This window comes from Gekko japonicus, unplaced genomic scaffold (assembly GCF_001447785.1).
Source record: "Gekko japonicus isolate JY-2015 unplaced genomic scaffold, Gekko_japonicus_V1.1 scaffold1583, whole genome shotgun sequence".
NCBI lineage: Eukaryota > Metazoa > Chordata > Lepidosauria > Squamata > Gekkonidae > Gekko > Gekko japonicus.
In genome coordinates, this window is record NW_015167096.1 from 135,345 (window position 1) to 147,864 (window position 12,520).

The 12,520-nt window shown below is 44.7% G+C and overlaps 1 protein-coding gene across 1 annotated transcript in view; it reads right to left on the bottom strand.

The window, feature by feature from the left end:
- Positions 1–12,520, bottom strand: part of LOC107111864 (dynein light chain roadblock-type 2) — a 139,537-nt gene that overhangs the window by 106,911 nt on the left and 20,106 nt on the right. The window lies entirely within an intron of this gene.

Genomic DNA, 12,520 nt, shown 5'->3' on the forward strand with positions numbered 1-12,520 from the left:
GCTCTCTCTCTCTCTCTCTCTCTCTCTCTCTCTCTCTCTGTTTTCCTACCTTCTCATCATGTTTTCTTTCCTAGCTCCCTGCCCTCAGCAAAGAAAATAGCATCCTGGCCTGTATAAGAGTAAAATATTTATGCTGTGCTGTCTTCTTACTATGATCACTGTGATATTGTTAGAATTGTTCTGTCCTGTCAGCCCTGCTATGTTTGTCAGCTCTGTTGTTTAGGTGTCAGCTGCAGTTCTGATACTGAAACAGTTTGTGCCAGAGTGGAGGGGAGGGGGGAATATGTTGGCTCGTATAAAATGAAAACCAGCACTGAACGGAGACTTTCAATACATAGGTTTGTCTATACACTCCGAAGTGAGCAATTAGTGTCCCCCCCCTCCCGCCGCCTGTAATGTTTGCTGCGGAGTGACTCGAGATTTGCTCTAGGCCATGGCAACAAATATTTGCATTTGACCTGATGATTCATAGATTAAAACTTATCACCATCAAAGCCAAACAGCCTCCTCTGTGCGGATAAAGAACCTGAAGTCTTTCTCCAATCAGTAAACTCATTTAGGCCATTAGTCCAATTCCATTCTTATTTATTAACTAAACTATTTATACCTTCCCTTTCCCATAACTCAGGGTGGCTTAACAAATTCGAATTTAAACAAATCCAAACTACAGTAAAATCCTACATAACCTTCCTCTCCCTATATTAACGTCTGCATCTCACACCCCATTAAAAACCCTAGCCAAGAGAGTAGCCTTGGCAAGTTAGAGACACCGCGAGCTAGAGACACCAGACATATATTCTACTGCACAACCCAAACTTCTCACATCTTATCTGTAGTCTGCTTGGATGAGAACCCTCTGGAAATCATCCTAGGTTTGATGCTATTTGGGAGCTGGATACTCGGGACTGGGAGAGGAAACTGAAGACTACTTGGAAGCGGTTGACAGGTAAAATGCTTCAGCTTCGTTTCATAAATGGGACAGAAGTGTTTGTGTGTGAAATTACAAATATATTCCAGTAGGAAACCGGTTCTAAAATGGTTCTGTCTGAAATGACAGTTTATTCTCATGTTTAAGGATAGGTATGAACTGGCTCATGAACAAAAGTTCATGATGAATTTTGGCCAGTTTGTGGTTTGCAAAGTGATGTTCCTGAACTGAAGAGCTGCCATGAACTCCCATGAATTTTAAGGCAGTTTGTGGCAGTTCACAAAGAGCATGCTCAGTTGTTTTTTGTGGGGAGCAGAAAGGAGAGCACACATTCTGATGTAATGTCAATGAACCCTTTTTTGAAATCAATTTGTTCAGGGCCTGTAACTGATAAATTGTAGGACCAAGTCTGGAGCTTTAGTTGCAGGTGGGCGGCGTACAGCTTTCCTGGTATGGACAACGGGCTCATTGGCCAGGGAGTGCTGTGATCCCTTCTTATATATGGTAGTAATTTTTATTATTGCTATGTCTTTTGTATTTTGTAATGGCCAATAGCTTAATACAATAAATTTACTTGTACTATATATTAAAACTACAATAGCTTCTTGCCATTTGTCAGGGACTTGGCCAGTTGAATCAATCACAGTGAATAAACATTGTAAAATTTGTGCCCACCAGCTTCAATGGTTCTTAAAGGCAACCCTTCTTCCTTTTCCACCAGCAGAAAAACCAGTCAGATCCAACCCATGATAAGGAATAAAGCAAAAGGAAGTAGTCGATAGTTTCAGAGGGTAGCTGTGTTGGTATCCAGTAGAACAGCTAGAGTCCAGTCCAGTAGCATCTTAAGAGACTAACAAGACTTTTGGGGTATAAGCTTCCCTTTCGTCATATCTGATGCTACTCCTTCAAGGCAGGGGAGCTTCAGGAATAGTTTGATGGGGGAACTGGAGGTCTTCTAAGGGAGGGGGGATCAGCTATGAATAAACACACGCACATTGGAAACACAGATGAGGGGGGGAAAGGTACAACTGAACTGGAGACACGGAACAATACAGCAAATAGTGCCTTCTCCGATTAAAGAAGGAGGCTTAGTTTTTAAAGTATTTCTGTAGCGCCCTTCTTTGCCATGGCAAACTCAGAATTTCAGAAACTCTGCTAGGTAAACTGGAATCAGAGAGGAGTGAAATGAAGCACGCAGTGAAATTGTGAAGCAGTAAAGGAATGGAACTAGGGACATCCGCTCATCCCCACGAAGAAGAAGGAAAAGGCTCGCTAAATGATTTCCCAAAAGATGGAGTGACTATTTCTGTAAAATGTTTATGAAGCATGAAGAATTTACTAAGCTGTTGGCTTCATAGTATAAAGAAATATCTGTGTATCTCCCAAAGTTCAAATGTTTCATTGCCTTGCAACTGAAACTTCTGGCACAATTTCTACCGCACCTAGATTAAAACTGGGGCCAATTTCATCATGGATTAAATCCAGTTGGCCACCCAATATCAGATGGCCCAAGCTGTCTAAACTGCTTTCGCTCATTTACCAGGGTGCTCGAAGGCGTGACAGCATAAGGCACTGAAATGAATGCATCTGGCTGAGAACTGCAGCTACTTTCCAGAATTGCAAAAGGAGGATTTTTCTGGAGGTCTCTTTGTGAGGGATGAACAAATCTTCCCTATTTTGGTATTTTTAAATTATCCGTATTTATATTTTTGGCTGCTGGTTTAGTTCTTCACTTTTCATTTTGTTTTTAGTTAAAGATTAGTTTGAATTGTGTACATGTGTTGTCTGGATCAGCATTTGGCATTTATACATTTAATGTACCTATAAAGTATAATGCTGATTTAATGATGAACAAATGATACTGAACAACACACACATCTTATGAGAAACATTTGGTGCTAGGAAATAGAAAGTGGCACAGAAATGAATAATAAGTTCAATTCACATAAGGGGGAAGAAAAATCAAAACAGGGATTTGGGGTGCCAAACAGCAAGAATGAATCCAAAATCACCCCTCTTTTTAGCTGGAGATTAAGCAGGGACTGAATCTGGAATCTCATACATGCAAAGCACCAGTTCAATCACCTGTTTATCTATTCATCTATTAATTCCTTTGTTTGCTTCAATATTATTTTGGTATCCTGTTTCTGAGACTAAAATTGTCTTCCCAAAATAGCTCATGGAAATCAAAATTGAATTTAAGTTACAATTGGAAGTCAAATGACCTTTGGAGGGAGATTCTCAGCTGAGTGGCATGCAGGCATAATGGAGGGGCCTTTGGCTTCTTTTTTCCCTCTCTCACCATGGTATAAGTGATGGTAGTTGAAAACTGGGAGATGGCTGCAAGCTGGAGATGGCTGCAGCCCCAGTAGAGTGTGCTTATTTGCTTCCTGTCCTCCTACCAAAGCCCTCATTGATAAGAGTTGGAAGCAGTGTTCCCTCTAAACTGAGTTAGTGTGAGCTAGCTCACAGTTTTTTATCCTCCAGCTCACACATTTTTGTCTCAGTTCAGGAAGGATGGCTCCAGAGCAAACTAATTTAGGCAGTAGCCAAATTGCTCACTCACAACTTTAATTCCAGTAGCTCACAAGTAGAATTTTTGCTCACAAGACTCCACGGCTTAGAGGGAACACTGCTGCAGGAAATGGGGATCTGAATTTAGACACCACTTCCAGTGAGTGATTCCCTACCTATACTCCTCACCCCCCTGCTGATGCTCAGTAGGACAGTGGAGGAAAAGTGGAGGGGAATGGCACTGCATGAAAAACAAAGCAAGTGGCTAAAAAATGGGAATCTCTAAAAACTCTCTAGAAGCCTCCCTGATCTCTATGTTTTTTACCACGGAGATTGAGAGGACTCCTAGAACACCATGCGATGCAGTGACATTACTTCTTTTTTCCAGCCATAAATGACATTGTGTGTCTCTGCCCCTCAGATCCTTCTGGATCAACCCTAGATCTGCATCCAATTTTACCAAACTGCATACCAAAGAAATCCACATTTTCTACCAATGCTACCCAAAGAAATGAAGAATAGTCAATGAGAAAGAAACCCCCTGGGTATATCAATGCTTGTTCTTGCTGATAAAGGGATTAACCCAGCCAGATTTTTCACTCAATCTTGCCTAGTTCCCTTCCTTACTACAGCCCCCAGCTGGCATAGCATTGGTCCATGTAGGTCACATGACCCACAGCAATAGACTTTTTTGGTAGTAAAAATAGCCTTTTTTGGTAGTTCCTTTTTTACCAGCAGAAAAGTAGGTTGGATCAAACTCAATATAGGGAGAGGTGTTTCTGGTTTTCATTATGATTTATTTGGCATTTCTGTACTCTATGGCTGAACTAGTTTCTTGACAAGGTAGAGGTGGTCCAAGGATCTGCAGCTCAAACTTGTCCTTGATTTTTTAAAAAAGAATAATGATAGAACGCACTCCTCCCCTGCAAACAATCCATCATTTCAGTTCTTAGCCCAAGAGCCCTATATTAACCCCACTTTAAAAATATGGCCGTCGGGCAAGAAACGATTGTGTTGAATTGTGCCCCACATTAGCATTTAAGGTGAAGAGAAGATGCCTTTGCTAATTTTATCTTATTCCCTCATTTAAAAAATACACGAAGTTTAAACTTTTTTTTTCATTTTTTAAAAAAAAGCTATTGCACATATGTCTGCCATTTTGAGTTACTTAACATTGAGGTTCATTTTATACCCTTCGGGGTTATTTTTCTGTTTTAATGAAGTAACATTTATGTGGAACCCACCATAATAGACTTCCAGAAGATCCATTTTTTCAGAACATTTAAAGTTTGGAAACCTGTTTGCAGAAATATACTTTTAAATTTTCTTATTAAAAGGGACATTATATAGATAGATATATTTTATTTGGGCTTTTGATGAAATAATAAATTGGATTTGTGTCGGGGAGGAGAGGAGGATAACCCTTCAAGCCCTCAGCTCTCCCCTATTAAGATTTTTTACTTGCAACTTGGCCTCTTTTAAACTCCCATCTCGTGAATACTCACTTCTAATCTGATACCTCAGTGTACATATCTAAACATGATCAGTGACAGTTTTAGCTGCGGGGTGAGGCTTTCTGTGACAGGGGCAGCGAGCTCTGATTGGAGACCATTCATTGCAAGTGACTTCAGCTGTCTCTTCGACTGACACTTGGCGACTTGAGGAACGAGGAATGACGAAAGCTCTTTGGACAGAAAACTTCCCCTGACAAGAAGGTGACAGCTCCTTCCACAGCTGGTCTCTGATAAAGCTTTGCACGGGGCCCACACGGTTGCTAATTTAAGGCAGATCGGTAGCTGCAAGCGTGGGGCAAACAAGTTCTTGTAGGCTTGAAACTCGTTGAGGAGGGATGGCAGCGAGGAGAAGGTTCCCCGGTGGTGCTCTGGGGGGCCCGTAGCATTCTCAGTAGGCCATGTTTATTTAAAGGCAAGTAAACTGAACCACCAGCAATTCCCGGACCTCATTAAGTCATCGTATGTAGCTGACTCTGGTGTATTTGGTTTATTCAAAGACACTTCCCCCCCCCTTCTAGGGCCCAAATAGTATAGCAACAGTATCCTTGGCCTTCAGACAGAACTGTCAGAAGTTAGACTGACAAGTGGGAATCGGTCTGGTGGCTTGTGGCCAGTTTGAGTCAGTACGTCCCATATCAGTGCTATTCAGGGTTGGGGCAGAGAGCTAGCATGGTGCACTTGCTAGATTGTCATACTAGAATCTGGGGAATTTGAGTTCTAATGCCCACACGTCTATGAAGCTTGCTGGTTGGCCTTGGACCAGTCCCATACCCTCCACCTACTTTCTCGCAAAGGGTAGTTAGGGGAAGAGAGAATGAAGTATGATGCCCTGAGTAGGAGTAAGAATATGCTGGATTTATTTATTTTGAAAATATATACGACACATTTCTAGACACCTGCTCAGTAGGAGATAGAAATGTTTTTGTTTGGGTGAGTATGAGCAAGATTGCCTGTTATGCATATTTGCATAGAATGGCCCTCTACTGAATGAAAGGACACTATAGTAGGAGTGTTTAACACTTTCCTTCTTTGTTATTTGTCTACTACAAATCACCCTTTCCCCACTGGCTTCCCCTACTAAGGTGTTCCAAAATGGGCATTTGCCCTTGCAAACATTTTTCTGCTGACAGTGGGCAGTCCCTCCTTCCCTAATTACTAATTAGGGGCTGAAGGGCCAGGAAGCCAGGATGGCTAGACAGGCTTGTGAAATCTCAGTGGTTCTAGAAGACTAGTAGTATAGGACCCTGGAGGCAAGATTCAAGGCATGAGATAGACCCTTACATACAAGCCTTGGTGGCCCTAGAGATAAGAGGACCAGAATCAAGGGTGCTAGCCTGGCTCAGACTGACATAGCATGATAGAACTGGCAATGACAATTGCTGCTATGGTGGGAGACCTCCCATTGGTAACCCTTGTGCCCATTGCTGCTCCATTGGCCACAGGGGATGGTGTAGGTAAATTTTTTAATTGCTGTTGTACCGATGGTGTCAGGTCACTTCTGGGAAAAACCTGAAAGTGATGTCAGGTTGCTGTACTGGTGTGACATCATTTCCGGGTTTTCCCTGGAAATGATGTAACACCATTGTGCTTATGAAGCCTCTCATGTCCCCCCTGATTCCCTCCAGTTGCTAGCCACTGGTTGGCAATCCTATTAATTAACAATATTAAGTGGCCCAGAGTCTCCCCTTGCACTTCACAGTTTGAGAAGAGATTTGAATTTTGGTCTCCCTCTTCCCAGTCCGGCACTCACTCCACTGTACCACACCAGCTGTCAGAAATTCAGAAATGTACTCTATGCCACTCACAGACGGTTAAACATGACAGATCTATTATTCATGTTGAGCTAACGGACAGAGAAAAGAATGTTGCCTGATAATAAATATTGCATGGTCAGTGACGGAAGTGGTGTAACTTGTACAGGCGATTCAGTTTATATCAAAGGCCGTCCTTTTCTTCTCCTGAACCCCATTTGTTAATGTTATGGCTGTGACCCACCAACCGGTCAGAAGTTACAGAAGAATATCCCTGCTAGGAACAATTTCCATGTCTCCCATGTGGTGTAGTTTTCTGGTGGCCATTTAAAGATGACCTGAAAAAAAGGGGGAAATTTGCATATGCTAATTTATGCCCAGAGATGCAAATATATCCATAATTACTAGAACTGAAATAGAAATACAGCCCACTGTAGCACTAGCTCTGCCTAGTATCCAGGTGTGCTCAACGGGAAGATTTTCAAGCAGGCCCATAGCTACAGTGGGGCATTTCGGGGCCTGCCCCCCTGACTTCCATGCAGCCCCCAGGCCGACTCCCAACTCTCTGGGCCACCTGGAGGACTCCCTACCACCACCCTTTCCCCAAGCGCAGCTTGTTTCCCCTTGTAGGCAAGCAGACTGCGAACGCTGCAAAAGTGAGTTCTTAAGGGCCCCCAGACTTATTTAAAGGTCCCCCCAAATTACAAAATCGTGGCTATGACCCTGTTTTCAAGGTCTCCATTCTCCCATCTTATTGTTAGCCAGCAAGGAGCTTTTTGCTCTCTTATGAACTATGAAATGTGTACCAGGGTGTAAAAGGACTATGATGCCAGGTAACCGGAGTGAGATGCCAGGCACACACACCAGCAGATGCCTGAGATGATGTGCCCATGGTTTCTAAGAGGTTGCTCTGTTCCAGAGACTTTTCCTATACACACCACAAGCACTACACAAGCAGCCAGCTTGCCATTGCTGGTTAAGCCGTGGAGTCACAACGCCAAGTGACTGTTCCAGAAAGCTGACATGTTTCCCTCCCACAACATCTTCGTTGCTGCAAAGCCTACACAAAGGAACATCTTCCACAAACCCTTAACAAAAGGATTGGCTCAGCTACCCACCTGGGGAAACTCATTCCGGCAGTTTCAAGACAAAGAGGCTAATCAGTGATAGACGATGGCTCAACGTGCCATTCAGGTGTCTCTGTTACCAACTTAATTAACATCCAAATTACCCAATCTAGACCCCCTTACTCCACTGCATATGTGACTTTTTGGAACGGACCACAGAAGGGTTTTCTTCTGGGAGGGGTCCAGCAAGACCTCCCCCCCATGTCATCCCAAGGGAGGGGACCTGCATCGCCCACCTCCTAAGGTCGCCTAATGAAAGATGACACACAGAGATGCTCTCTCTCTCTCTTCCCGCCCAATGAACTCTATACTCTCTGCTTCTTGAAACTTGTGGCTAGCTTGCCACCCACCCTTGCCTTAAGACTCTTGGTCTGTGCAGCTAGAGTCCCATGTGCTTTCTGCTGGTTCGGTCTGCACGCTCCCTTTTCCTAGCATAATCCCCATTTTTCTAGTATTTCCTTATTTTTCCATTTGGAAGACTTCATCTCTTCAGGATCAGGTAAAAGTATTGCCCAAACAACAAATCTCCTGCTAATGCAATTGAGCTATACCAATCTCTCTAAGTTTCCTAGCCCTGTATAATTGTGTGTGTGATTGTGTAATGTCTGAATGTGCATAAAATACAGTAAAAGACTTTGATTTAAACTAATATCAGCTTGCTTGTCTGTTACTAGTGCTCTGGATAAGTGGCAGCCTCTGTATACAAAGGTGAAAGCTCCCTTTGCCGATTGCTTATTAATAATAATTCATAATTCCCCAATATTGATAACAATTTAGAGCAATCAAGCTAACATTATGACTTATCTATAATTTACCTCAGACATCCTGGCTACCTTTAGCATCCCTTCTTCCAACTGCAGGTCACTCTGGGGCCCCTGTGGTTGCTCAGGAATCTAGTCTTCACAGTCCCTTCAATCAGTCTTACAGGACAGAACCAGAACTGGACATTTCAGAGGACAGGCCTCAAAAAAGAAGACTGCCCTCTGAAAAAGAAGATAACATTGACCCACTGTATGATACCAATTATTAGGTCAACTCCAAGTTTTGGGAACTCCAGGGCAAGATGCCACCAGAATCTTTTCCTTCTCTACTCCTTCATCTCCAGGCAGAGAAATAAAGTGGAAGGGGTTTGGTTCTTAGTGTTTGATATCATCATGGCTCATTCACCCAATAGGGTACTAGGATAAGCAGTAGACACCCCTCAACAATCCAGAGAAAGGCAGGGAATGGCAGAAAGGTAAGGGAATGGCAGTTACTGCTTTTATTCTTCTTAGCTGCTATCACTGCTTGGAGGGGCCTCTGTAGCCCCCAGGGGTTTGATCCTGCCACATGGGGCAAGAAGGTAGCTGCTGCTACTTTGTTATAGGAAGTAGGCTTGCCAAGTCCCCCAGGGGGCGGGGAAAACCCCGCCCCAGAGGCCCGTTCCCCACCGCTGGTGGATCGGGCCCCAGGGGGAACTCCACCCCCATGTGCACATCACCCGGAAGTGATGCGGGTACGCTGGGCACGCTGGGGGCAGGGCCACAGTCATTCAAGGGAAAACTCTCCGGTAAGTTTCTGACTTGGCAACCCTAATATGAAGTCACCAGCCAGTGGTGGGCCCTCTTGAAATTCTTGGGCCTCAGAAGTTGCCCATCAGTGCTGCCTGCTATTGCCAGCCTGGCCACGCTTGCTTGAGACATCTGCCTACTTGCTACCCTGCCTTCTTGCTATTAAGACAAGACTTCAGCATGGATATTTCTTTCCTCTTGGTTCTGTCTCTATTTCTGGCCTGGCTTGTGCTGCAGCCACTGTTACTTGACCTGTATGTAATCTTGAACCTGATATGTTAATGTTTCAGATCTATATGATTATTTAGAGTGTTCAAAGCACTTCCCATGTGTTAGCCCAGTAATTTTACCACAGCCCTGTAAAGTAGGTCAGTGTTATTATTATATTACTAATGTGTGTGTGTGTGGGGGGGGAGACACTGTACCTTTAAGAGAAAAGGAAAGGAGGAAGTCATTCTGATACCCTAAGAACGCACACAAACACACCTCGCAGTGCAGTAATTTTTTTTCACCAGTGATCAAAGTTTAATGATAAATTCATCCCTGAGTTAAAACAAAAAAGGGAAGGAAGGGAGAATCCAAGCCCACAAAGACACTTTTGGGGTCAGGGAATCCCCTAGTCATTTACAGTTACTGATTCCTTCTTATGCTCTCTCTGGCTGTTTTAAAGTTTGCCTGAATGGGAGGACACATTCTCTTGTCTTTGGAGAAGGAGGGAAAGAAAACAGAACAGAAATGGGGGTGGGAAGAACGGACGGACGGAGATCGGTGAAGCCGCATCAAGTAGTCTCTTTATTGTTCACTGCAAATTGGCAGTGGAGAGAGCAAAAGATCCAGCACAAAACCACATCCAGATAACACGGGGCAATGCCATGATGGCTGTGGAGTCAGCCCTGAATGGCCATAAAACAATGCAGACGTTCCGAAGTAAATTGATGCATGAGGAGAGTGGGGGTGCCATGCAGTGTAGCGGGATATTTCCCTTCCAATGTGGCTGCGGTAAAACTGTGAGAGAAAAAACAAATGTAGAATGTCCCAGTGACTAGTCCAAAGTCACCCAGAGAGCTTCCTCAGCAAAGTGAGTATTCATTGGTACCTGTCAGTAGAAACTTGGTTAATAAAGGAAATTTGGGGTAAACAATGGAAAGGAAGCCAGGAGATCTACCATCCCCAGGGCTCTAGTCGGGGGGGAGCTCTCAGGTACGGAGCTCCGGAAGAGAACCTCTAGGGGGCGGGGCGGTCACGTGGTGAAGCCCCGCCCCCTTCTTTACCCCGCCCTCTGCTTCGATCCTCATTCCGTTTGGGAATGAGGATGAAGCAGGAGGGTAAGTAGCCGGGCCTTCTGACACACTTCCGGTGATGTCAGGGGGTGTGGCCTTCTGTCACTTCCGGTGATGTCAGGAGGCGTGGCATATGCAAATAAGTTATGCTAATGAGTTATGCTAATGAGCTCCGGCAGCTCTTTTTCTACAACAAGACCCCTGACCATCCCCATTCTTTGGGTGGAGACTTTAGACTAGTCAACAGTCAGAGCCTGGCTTTTGTGGGGTTACTTCTTAAATGATGACAGCACCTTGAAACCACCTCCCCCCAGTCTCATCAGGGGAACTTGTGCAAATTCCCTTTTTGAATACAAGATTCATTTCTGCTATTTCACTGGAATATCTGAAGGCACTCTCACACAGAGGTCATTTCGGGGGGGATCGTGGGGGATCGCAGTTGCCCCGGGTGATGTACGGGGGGCGGGGCACATGACGAAGCCCCGCCCCTGCTTCCGGCTGCCCGCTTCCGGCCCTCATTCAGCCAGGTGGAGGCAGGAGAAGAGGGAGGGTAAGTTACTTCCTCCCTGACTCTCCCCCACCCCTGCCTGCCTGGGGCCAGGGAGGGCCTTCGCGAAGCTTCCTTGCACTCCCGCCGGCCTTGCAGGTCCATCGCCGGGCCCCTCGTTGGGGGCAGGGTGTGTGGCCTTATGACACACTTCCGGTGATGTCAGGGGGTGTGGCATATGCTAATGAGTTAGTTCCCCTAGCTCCTTTTCTACGAAACGACCCCTGCTCTCACACACTGCTCTGGAGTCAGCCACTGAGAGACAGCCAGTTTGGTGTAGTGGTTAGGAGTGCGAACTCTAACCTGGGAGAACCGGGTTTGATTCCCCACTCCTTCACATGCAGCTTGTGACCTTGGATTAGTTACAAGTTGTTTCAGAGCTGTTCTCTCAAGAACAGTCTTTGAAAAGCTCTCTCAGCTCCACCTACTTCACAGGGTGTCTGTTGTGGGAAGGGGAAGGGAAAAGAGATTGTAAACTGCTCTGAGAATCCTTCAGGTACTGAAGGGCGGGGTATAAATCCAATATCTTCTTCTCTTCTTTTAATGCCTGCCCTTCCCCACTACACAGCAGTCCAGCATGGGATGAAGCTCTGTTTCTCAGTCTTGCTTTCAAAACTGTTAGCAACTATGGCCTACACAAAGATAGTGGAAATGCACCAGCAATGAAAGTCTTTCTCTCCTTACAAAATGCAGACATAAACCAGCTATTGCCCGTTTATGATATCCACTGACAACATATCATCTGACAAAAGGGGTTGTCCTGATCTTTCTTTTCCCTCTCAACAACCCATCCCAGAAGAAGAAGAGATTGGATTTATACCCCACCCTTCACTTGGAGTTTTAGAGCAGCTTACAAACTCCTTTTCCTTCCCCTCCCCACAACAGAACCCTACAAGGTAGGTGGGGCTGAGAAAGCTCTTTCCAGAACTGTCCTCGAGAGAACACCTCTGACAGAACTATGGCTTGCCCAAGGTCATCCAGCAGCTGCAAGTGGAGGAGTGAGGAATCAAACCTGGTTCTCCCAGATGAGAGTCTGTGCACTTAACCACTACACCAAACTGGCTCTCCTTTTTACATATCTCATCCGTGACTTTGAATTTCTCATCTCGGCTGTTCTGGTTCCCAGGTCCTCTTTTGATTTTGCTTCTTGTTGGTATGAATTGATCTAATGATTTTTTAATTTATATACAGTTTTCTGCCCACTTACATCAGATTTCCACTATATAACTTACATGTTTCATCTGGAATGTGCAGAAGTAAATCAGTATCAGGCATCATACAGATTATCTATCATCTATCATTTATCATG